Genomic DNA, 10,465 nt, shown 5'->3' with positions numbered 1-10,465 from the left:
GGTCTTGCCAGCTCCCCTCTCTCCCAAGCCCCTTCCTGGTGTCTTCTAATCTCCAACTCCACCCCATCCTGTACCTCCCCTGCCCCCACCCTAGTTACATAAGGGGCCTGAGAACACACAGAGGGAGCTTTGTCAAACCAAATCCATACGGAGCTGGAGCCGGAATCAGCCAAGGCAGCTGTTCCCCATTCCCTCTGCCTTGGCAGGGTTGAAACCCTGGGCAGAAATCCCCTACACGCCTCCATTTGGGAAGACAGGGGACAAACACTGGCCCCAGGGCCCCTGGGCAGCTGAATAGGTGGCTGAGGATCAGTCACCACTGTGTGGGACCACAGCAAGGAACCAGCTGGTCTCTAGGAGAGAACAAAGCCACACTGCAAAGCCAAGATCCCAAAGACAGCAAAGAAGCAGACTCTAGCCCAGGAGGAGACAACATAGTGCCAGGCTCAAGGCAAGGAATGCAGATCCACACAAGCACATCACAGTTTCTGTTCACACACAGGAGCATGCTCCTAAACTCTCTTGCACACAGGTAACCCATGACCACATTCACCCACACATTTACAAGCACACACACACACAGTTCATATCCCAAATGCAAAAGCTGATCTCACTTGCAGGGGGCTGGGCAGAAACCTCTCTGCTCTGGCCAGCTCTCTCTAGTAGGTGCCTCTGGAGCAAGATTAGGAGCTCTGGAGAGCTGATAGAGATAAAAGAGGGGCCAAGAGGGGATCCAGAAGGAGAAGAGGCAATGGGTCTGGAGAGAAGAGCACACAATGCTTGAAAGGACAGTCCCCACACTCCATCAACACAGCCTCTCCTCAAAGCCCCTCAGCCCTTGCCCTTTCCAATAGACATGGCCAATACAGTGTAGCCCAGGACACTGGGCATTTTCAGACCATTCATTTTAGTTTACCAAGCCCTGGGGGCCCACCATGCCACAGAAGAGATTAGCTTCAACAACTGGGAGCATGCAAAGCAGATAGGCTGAAGGAGAAAGGTATGTGGGGGTTCAGGAGTGAGAAAACAGGGGGTCACACTTGAGGTTAGGACATGCACATTCCTTCTCTGCCTAGGGGGAGATGCTCTTGTGATCTTGTACAAGAAAGGAGATCTGTCTGTGCTTCCACTTCATCATTTGCAAAAGAAAATATTATGGAGCAATAATATTTGCTAACAGCTACCAGCCAGGTGCTGCTGTTGGTGATATGATGATGATGATGGAGTCCTGATCTTCCATCAGGTTGACAATAATGCCTACTTTTGAGCTACCTTCTTTCAGAGAAAGAAACACTTATCTCGGGCTGGAGAAATAGCTCAGAGGTTAAGAACACTGGCTGTTCTTCCAAAAGGTCCTGAGTTCAATTCCCAGCAACCACCTGGTGGCTCACAACCATCTATCATGAGATCTGGTGCCCTCTTCTGGCGTGCTGAGGTGTACATGCAGGCAGAACATTATATACATAATAAATAAATAAATCTTTTTTTTTTAAAGAAATGTTTAGTTCATTTTGCATTGCCCTCTCTTGAGTGAGACAGATACTAATATCGGTGCCGCAATAAACAGGCACTATAACTTAGAGACAATCAAAAGCAAGCTCTGCCTGAGCTCACTTGACTGGGCAGAGGACATAGAAGCAGCTTTGGCCTTGTCTAGCTCAATGCTCTTCTCTTCCAGGGCCAAAAGGCAGGCAGTCAGAAAGTCAGAAGGCCAGAAAGTCAGCCAGCATTTGTAGAGTATTACATTCCAGGCACTTAATGTTATTTGAAGTGCTATCTCATTAAGGAGTGTTAATTTCTTGGAGGTGTAAATAATGCTAACAAGGGCTGCTGAGGATAGGAAAGAAGAGAAGCTATGAGAGCCTACAACCTGTCGCCAGGGACACAAATCCCCTGGCTTCAAAGCTCCTCACAGTGGTATAGCCGGCACTCAGAGGTCCCCTCTGTACTCAAGTGCACAGGAGTGAAATGTCTGCAGAGTGGAGAAGGCAGAGGGACTCAGGAAACCTTCACGGAACATTTGCTCAAGGTGACACTAAGGACAAAGGTAGTTCAGAATAATCATTACCAAAGATGACCAAACCATGTCATGTGGCAAGACTGGGAGTAAAGGCTGAGAGGTGACAAATTCATATGGCATGTTACCAGGAACAGAACACTCTTGGTGCAGATGAACAGAAGTTTAGAAAACAAATAAACAAACAAACTTTTTTTTTAAGCTAAGAAACCCTCTGTCCCAGTTTTAGAAGAGTTTAGCTGGAACTCCAGCATGTAGAAATGAGAATAAAGCCCTTACTCAACAGAGGCCACCCGACTGTGCGCTCAGCCCTCAAGACGCCGTTTTTTGGGCAGATAATAAGTTGACACAGGAACAGGAAGTGAGGTTCTGAGTAGTCTGTGTCTGGATCTGAAAGTTACGAAGAAGGGATGACGTGGGGCATTTCTCCTTGGGGGACTCCTGCCTGCCAGTGTCTGAAGATCCTCCCACCTATCCTAGCACTGGGAGGGGTTGCACAGTGCAAAGACAAAGCTAGAAAGCCTGAACTACATCTTCCCATTATCTCCTCAATGAACTGTTTATCAAGCCATGATTTGCTAGTCATCATTGCAGGAAATAAGAGAATGGCAATGAGAGCCAAGGGTAGTGGCGGGTACACGTAGTCCCAGCACTCGAGGGGCAGAGGCAGGCAGATCTATATAGTGAGCTCTAAAACAGCTAAGGCCACACAGTTTGAAAACAGCGAGGCCCTGTTTTGAAAAGCAAGCACAAACAAGAAAGAATATAGCAGTGAGCAAGGCAGACAAGTTCCTAGTGCTTGAAGTCCTAAACCCTCAGGGAGGAAAATCCCTTGAAAGTGTTCAGATCCATTCAACACTACAAACACGCCTCCCTCTGTTCACTGTCTGTCCTTGTTTCTGTCAAGGTCACTGGTATGTCTCAGTGACCTTCAGTGGACATCTTACAGCATGCTTCTAAAACCTGAAGGTGACCATCTGAAGGGCCCTAGATGGTGTCTCTCTCCCTAGCTGGTGCAGTCTTGAACAAGGGAATGAGCTGAGTGCTAATGTCTGCTTCATGTGTGCATTTTATTTTATAGCAAGTTAAAATGTGCACCTCCTCTCTAATTATTTGACTTTCACTTGGGATCAAGGTAACGAACTGTAGCTGTATTTTTCCCATTCCCACCCAATAGTTCCATGGATCCTCAACACCAGGGCAGGCCCAGTGCAGCATCCCTCCTCTGGGCCAGTGACCTCAAAGGAGAAGATGGGGCCTTTGAGGAGCCCTTCTGACACTGACTGAATCAGCCCAGAACCAAGGGGACAGCAAAGGTAATCCTTTCTAAGCCCAGACAGCACATTAGGAGGAAAGCCCACAGAGGGTTCCCAGGCTCTGACACCAACACCCTCTCCTTCCCCATACCCTGGCAGATGCCCAAGGACTTTCAGCTTTGTGGGCGGTGGCCACATTTCCAAGGAATAGGAGGAGCAGACAGGCGGGGCAGATGGAAGCAATTACATGAGCGGAGCTCAAAGTCCTGGGGTTGGGCGGGGCCATCAGGGAAGAAAGACAGAGAGAGAGAGAGAGAGAAGGAGAGAGAGTAGAGGAGAGGAAAGAGGAAGAGAAAGAGAGAGAGGAGAGAGAGAGAGATGAGTGAGAGAGAGAAAAGCCCTAGCCTGCCCCACCGAAAAGGATGAGAAGCCCAACTCCCAGCTAGACATAGGTTCAGGCAGCATAGAGAGGGCTGTGTTTGTAGTCCCCCTTTGACACTAAATCACCGTGACCTTGACATCTTTCTTTTCCTATCTCTGATGGGACTGGTTAAGACAAGCTCCAGCTTGGAAGTGGAGAAAACAGGGCTGAAAAGTGCAGGCTTTGGAAACAGGTCAGCCCCAGCTCCACGGTTTTATGAGTGGTGTGACCTTGGTAGAGTAATCTTTATCTTTCACAGCCTGTTTCATTTACAAATGGGCTTCATTTACAAAGAGGCTTATGGGAGGTGATATAAAGTGTCCTGCAGTGCTCCCCCTCCTCTCCCTGTTTGTCAGTCTTCCATTAAACAGTCTACACTTACAACTGTAGACACATACCACAGTGTATATGTGGAGGTCAAAGGACAATCTTGCCCTCTCACCTTGTTTGAAACAAGGTCTGTGTTGTTCGATACTGCGTATAACTGTTGTTCGCTACTGCATACAAAGCTAGTTGGCCCTCAAGCTTTCACCGGCTCTCCTGACCCCATCTCCCATTTCACTGTAAGAGTATTGGGATTTCAGAGGCACACCACTCATCCTGGCCTCCCATAAGTCTTGAGGACCCCATGATAATGGAGCAAGGGCTTTACCCATCGGAGCATCTTGGTAGCCCAAATTATTTTTTGAGTCAAAGTTTCATAGAATCCAGGCTGGCCTCCAGTTTGCTTTGAACTCCTCGTCCTCCAAAATACTAGGATTATAAGGATAAACCACTATGCCTGGCCCTAAGTTTCTTTTTCATTTTAACAGCCTGCTTCCATGGGAGAGGACACAGGTTAGGCCACGGGTACCAGCGGCATCACTACAGCTGCTGTAAAACTCACACCTGCAAGATTTGGGTCCAAACCAGAAATAATGTGCGTTTCCACCCTACACTTGCAAAACTAGTGCCTGGACTCTTCAAGCCGCTTCCCTTCAAAGATGAAGGCAAGATTCTGGAGCCCCTTACCCCAGGACAGGCCCAAATAAAGTTACAGACAGGAGGAAAGGACTATCCTCATGCTCCAACCGTTCTTGGGTTTCCTCACATCCACTGAGCGCCTAGTCAGACCCATGCCTCACTTCAGACTGAGTAGCGGCAGCAGCACCCTCCTCCCTACCTGACGAAGAGCAGACCTCAGGGCTTCAGAATCTAGACAGTTGCACTGCCCTTCTGCTTGGCAGCTACACATGTGGACACCCATACTTATAGGTAGGCCACAGCCTACCATAACCCTTGGGTGGACTTCAGACTAGGCTCTGGTTGAGATTTGCATGATCCTTGAGGCTACATGAGATCACTACCTCCACTTGTATTAGCCAGACACACCTCAGGACTGAGGAAGGTGTTGAGGGACATTCTCCCCACCCCCAGTGGTCTCCGAACACTCACACAGAAGTGTTGGAGCTTCTCTGGGAAATGCTGACAAAAGGAGGTATGGGCTAATGACTACAGCCATGTCCTAGCCATTTCCCTGTGGAAACTAACAACTTCTGGTGAATGCCAGGCTCTTTAGGAAGGAGGAGGATCCTGAAAGCTAGAGGAAAGAGAAGCAAGAGCCATGCCGTGCAGTACCAGTTCATTGCAGGGAAAAGTAGCTGAAACAGTGCTATGGGAGTCAATGCTGCAGAATGGAGCAGGACGTGTGAACTCCACTTGCCATCTGATGTCCAACATCTATCTCCTAGTAGATGTAGCTCTGCCTTGATCAAACTCTGTAGGTTTGGTCTTCAGACCTTCCTAGGGACCTATGCTCCCTCCCTAAGCCTGGATCCTTGAACCAGCTTGCAGTTGCTTAGTTTTGTCTGAATTAGAGTGTTGCCCTCCCTCCAATGCATGGTGTAAATTGTGAACCATGACTCTCCTCATCACTCTAGTGCCAGAAGGGGTTTGCTGAGATAGGGTCCCATGTAGCCCAGGTTGGCTTCAAACTCCATATGGAACAGAAGATGACCTTGAATGACCTACCACCCAAGTGCTGGCATGAGAGCAAGGGTTCTCTACTTCACTGGGCAACCCTGGTGCAGGTACTTCTAGGAGAAGCCTGCAGAGCAAGGGCAGATGCCAGCCCAGTGGGGTAACTTCAGACCGGCCATGACTCAAGATGGTCCCAAGAAGTGGGACTGACCCCTGCTCCTTCTTACTCATGGATGAAAAGAGGTCCTTCCCAGGATTTCCTACGATTCCAGAAATGGGCAGATTCTTAGCTCTACCCGGAAAATAAAATCCTATGAGACTAAAACAGCTGGCAGGGTGGAGGGGCTAAGGCACTGCTGTGGGTGAGTCACTGGTCCAGGGAAGGGAGCAGGGGAGAGAAGAGCACCTAGAAGGCACTAGGGTCTTCCTCACCCGGGGCCTCCACTCCTAGTGAAAGTGGAGCTTCCTCTCTTTGAGCAGCAACCTTCTACTAAGCTAAATATGCCCTTCAGTCTAAAGGCTAAGCAGGTGACTCTTTAAAAAAATGTATGTGAGTATTTTGCCTGCCTGCATTTATAAGCACTACATGCAAGCCTGGTGCCTGTGGAAGCTAAAAGAAGATGTTGGATCCCCTGGAACTGGAATTAGCCACAAATGGGTACTTGGGAATTGGGCCTGGGTCCCCTGCACTGCAAGACCACCCAGTGCTCTTAACCACTGAGCTAGCTCTCTAGCCTCCGATGGAGGGTATTTGAGACCAAGTCTCGAGTATTGCAGGTTGGCCTCAAACTACATATGGAACAAAAGATGACCTTGAATGATCTACCACCCAAGTGCAGACAACCCATTTCCAGAGTGCTGGGGCTATAGGCATGTACACCAAAAGTTTAGACAATGTACTGGATCAAGCTTAAGGGGTTTAGACAGGCTAGACAGGCAAGCACTTTACCAACTGCAACCTTTGTGTCTGTGCCTCCCCACCCCTTCCTGGGACTATGGGCAACTGCTCTGCCACAGAACCACAACCTCAGTTCCTAATTTACTTTTAAACTTCTGTCTACATTCCTCTAGTTATCTCCATTATCACTTTGAAGTCTTTGTGGGCTGGTCCCAAACTCCTGGCTCATGGGGGGGGGGGGGACGGGATGAACAACAGGGTGCAGGGGAAGAGGAAGGGGGAGAATGGGAGGGTCCAAGGTTCACTAAGAAGCCAAAGGTATCTCTCCCTATGCAACAGGTCAGGCCATGAGGGATGCTCAGAGTAGGGGTAGAGGCAGAATAAGTTTGAGGAATCTGGGTGGCCTCAGCTTTCTCATAGGGTATTTGCAGACCAACTCCCAAAAAAGTAAAGCATGCCCAGTTATTTCCCAGGCCCTAAGTAACTGGCACCTCCTCGACAGCCTTCTAGAAAATTGCTTGGGAAATTGTTATAGATGCAGTTTCTATAGCAAACTCACAACTCGTCCTCTGTGCCTCTGATACTTAGACATATTAATTCATTTACAGCCTCCTGGGTAGAGGCCTGGGGTTGGAGGGTGGGGAGTGAGATCTGTAGAACTGGTCCTGCACTGTGCAGGTCCTTGCCCCTTTCGACAGTCAGCCTATGCTTGGCACTGTACCCCCTAGCCTTTAGGCACTAGTAGCCTTCTAAGCCTGGAGAACGGAGAACACAACAGATCAGGCTCATAGAGCTAGAAATGTCTACCCCTCGGGCTGGGAATGGTAGTGGTGGCAGACACACTGGCATCACGAGGCTGCCCAGAGGTCCCAGCCAGCAAGGGTCTCAGAGAGACTCCTAGAACACACATCACAAGAGTTATGCCCCCAGCTCTGGCCCACCCTTTTCAGTCCTATTTCTTCCCACTGTCCACCTCCCAGTCAACGCTGAAGTACAGCTGCCTAGGCCCAAAGACCCTCCCTGATTCCTTGGATACAGCCAGCCTGCTATTGGCAAGCCCATCTCGGGCTTTGCTCAGCGACCTTGCAACTCCAGCACACAGGCAGACCCTGCAAAGCTCGTCACCTCTAGCAAAGCCAACCCACATAGCCTGGACTTCAGAGGATGCTAGAGTTGGTGGACACCTATTCAGCCGGGGCGCAAGAGCAACAGGGGTGGGGGTTAGAAACTTTCCGGAGGATTGTCCTGTTTGCTCACTTTAAGAGAGCGAGACAAATCAGGCTTCCCGCGAAAACCTAGTCCAGGAAAAAGGACCCATCTCCCCAGGGCTGTGGCCACCCCACACCAACCCTGTGCAGCGTGGCGTCCACGTGCCGGGCCCGACTACCTTCCCGAGCCGTGGCGCGAGGCTGGAGCCCCGCAGCCCGGCGCTCCCCGCCCTCCGCCGCGGGGCCCCAGAGCCCGGTCGCCGCGTACTCACCCTCGCGGGTGGAGCGGGGCGGGGCGAGGTAGATCCGCGCGCAGCTCCGATCCGCTAGGCGCCAGGACTGGCGGGGCAGCACTGGCGCTGCGGCACCGCTCCGCTCGGCCCGGTCCCTATCCCGGGAGCGGGGCCGGCCTGGGAGCAGGCAAGTCCGCCTGAAGGGGAGGCGGGGGCCAGGGCTGGGGCGGGGGGCGGGGAAGGGGCCGGACACGCTTGCGCACACGGCCGGGAAGCCGGCTGCCGCGAACGCCGCGCTGGAGGGAGGGCTCCGAGGAGGGAGGGCGCGGAGAAAGGAGGGAGCTAAGGAGGGAGGGAGGGAGCTAAAGAGGGAGGGAGGGAAGGCGCGCCGAGGAGGGAGGGAGGGGGCGCGAGACCGCCGGGCGACTGGGGTTGGTGTGGAGGCTTCAGAGGCCTGGAGAGAGTCGACTGGGGTGCGGGAGGCGGGATCGGGTGAGGGCAGGCCCTGGGCCAGCGCTGCCTGTGAGTGGCGCCAAGATGAGTATGCCCAACGTAGTGATCCCACACTCTCTTGGGAACAATAAAGCCCAAGAAAGGCTTCTTTGCTGTCCCTGCGCGATGAAGTGTCCTTTTCTCTCTACAGAAACTGAGGTACAGGAGCGGGAGTCCATCCTTCCTTCCTGTATCCTCTTATCCCGTCGTGACATTAGGTGACCTAAATTCGCGGGCCTTTTCTCTACCCGAGGTTGGCCCGGGCGCTCCAAACTGCTGCTTCTACACTCTCCCATGCATACCCTGTCTTAGCCTCGGATAACTTCTCAGTTTCCGTTCTTGTTGAAGGCGCCAGGCATCCTGTCTCCAGGGGAAACCCCTTCAAGCCTTTAACCCTGATTCCTTGGGCTCTGGAATTGCCTGGACTGAAGAACAACAGAGCAGAAACCACCCAGCAGGCCAGTCCTGTCCAAGAGTCAGCACCGTGTTACCAAGTTCCTAGCGCGAACACTCCGGGGCGCCAAGGAGAGTGTTAGATCCAGGCCCAGTCCCCGAAGCTTACTCTAGTTGCCGAGAAAGAGAGGGCTTGCTCTTCAAGAATAAGACGGCACAGGATGTGACTAAGTGCAAAATATGAATAACCGACAGTAAGTGCCCAGGGTGCCAGTGAACTGGCAGTTTAAAGTCGTCTTTAGGGGAAGCTGGTGGTCTCACCTTTTGGGAAACTCCAATTCAAAAGGAACAAAATGAAGAGTCGGCCTCCAGCTTCTTCCACTGGTGACTGTTTCCACCTAAATGATACTTTGCATAGGCAGAAGCTCTTTGGCAGCTCACCAGAGCCTAGTTTTATTTGAATGGTTCCTTTGGCCTGTCAGTCACATATTCATTCAACAAATATTTATTACGTATCATGTCGTGGTCTGAGACAAAGCTGGGAATAGAGAACACAATGGCTTTGTCTTGGTGTTGGGCAACTCAAAAAGAAGGAAGATTCATATTTTGCAAAAGAAAACCTGCCCCAGGAGAAACAGCAACAACTGATTTGTGTCTGGCAAGCCGGTCCAAGAAAGGGCCCATCCTCCAAACCTGGCTAAGTCTTCACCAAACTAGGTTCAAAGACAAGTTCCCACTTCTTGCTAAGAGCTGTGGAAAAATCCTGTTGTAAAACTGAACTTAAGCATCAGCTTTTTTTTTTTTTTTTTTTTTTTCCTCCAGGAGATATGGGGTTCCAATCCTGCCTCTGCCACTAAATAACTTTCTTTTTCTTACTGGGAAAAAAAGATCAATGGAAATAACTGAGCTAAATAAAGGGCTGTTGTTAGTATTGAATGAGACAATGGAGGTGAACTTGTTTTGAAGCCATCATATGATACATTTAATTACGCTCTTGTTAAACATGCAGAAGAACACCTTTTAAACTTATTAAATGTATTCAGAACCACAGACCCACAACCTCCCAGCCTATCCCAGTCCTGATCTCATCCACTTTATTTATTTATGACATTTCCCCTCCACTTTTTTCTTCCTCCTTTTCTTCTTCTTCTTTTTTTTTTCTCTTTCTTTTTCTTCTTTTTAAGACAGGCTAAGTAGCCTGGGCTGACCTCAAACTTGTGATCCTCCTACCTCAAGAATACAGGTATTGCCACCATGCCAGGCTTCTGTTCAGTTTCTTAATACTACAGTCAGAAGCTGAATGGGTGACCTAGAAGCCCCTATGTCTTAAGAGAAGGAAGCAATTCTAGCACAAAGGCACCCTTTCATCCTAGACCCTGGGTTCCAGGTCCTTGCCCAATCCCACTGTACCCCTTGATAGGCTGCTTACCAAAAGGCAGGGAGATAAAAGGCTAGGCTCTGCCCTGAAGGGACTGTTCCTCTCAGGTTAGCTGTGCTAAGGTGAACCAAAACAACAGCAGGGAGTCCTACTCAGCTGGCAAGCAATACCACCCCACCATCCCCATCCCTTTGCTTCCCTTTTTTACCT

At 50.4% G+C, this 10,465-nt stretch overlaps 1 protein-coding gene across 3 annotated transcripts in view; it reads right to left on the bottom strand.

The window, feature by feature from the left end:
• St3gal4 (ST3 beta-galactoside alpha-2,3-sialyltransferase 4) overlaps nucleotides 1-9,313 on the bottom strand; it is a 36,368-nt gene extending 27,055 nt beyond the window's left edge. Inside the window, exon 1 of one of the 3 annotated variants that reach the window (XM_055601416.1) lies at nucleotides 9,199-9,313. The gene's annotated coding sequence lies outside the window, so the exon portion shown is untranslated. Of the gene's footprint in view, nucleotides 1-8,031; nucleotides 8,200-9,046; nucleotides 9,066-9,198 lie in introns of those variants that run through there. The other 2 variants (XM_055601417.1, XM_055601415.1) reach the window with 2 other exon arrangements.
• Nucleotides 9,314-10,465: the final 1,152 nt, after the last annotated feature.

This window comes from Psammomys obesus, unplaced genomic scaffold (assembly GCF_907164565.1).
Source record: "Psammomys obesus unplaced genomic scaffold, mPsaObe1.curated_primary_1811, whole genome shotgun sequence".
Lineage (NCBI taxonomy): Eukaryota > Metazoa > Chordata > Mammalia > Rodentia > Muridae > Psammomys > Psammomys obesus.
The sequence above is the reverse complement of the archived record's forward strand: the minus strand, read 5'-3'. Positions and strand labels throughout refer to the sequence as shown.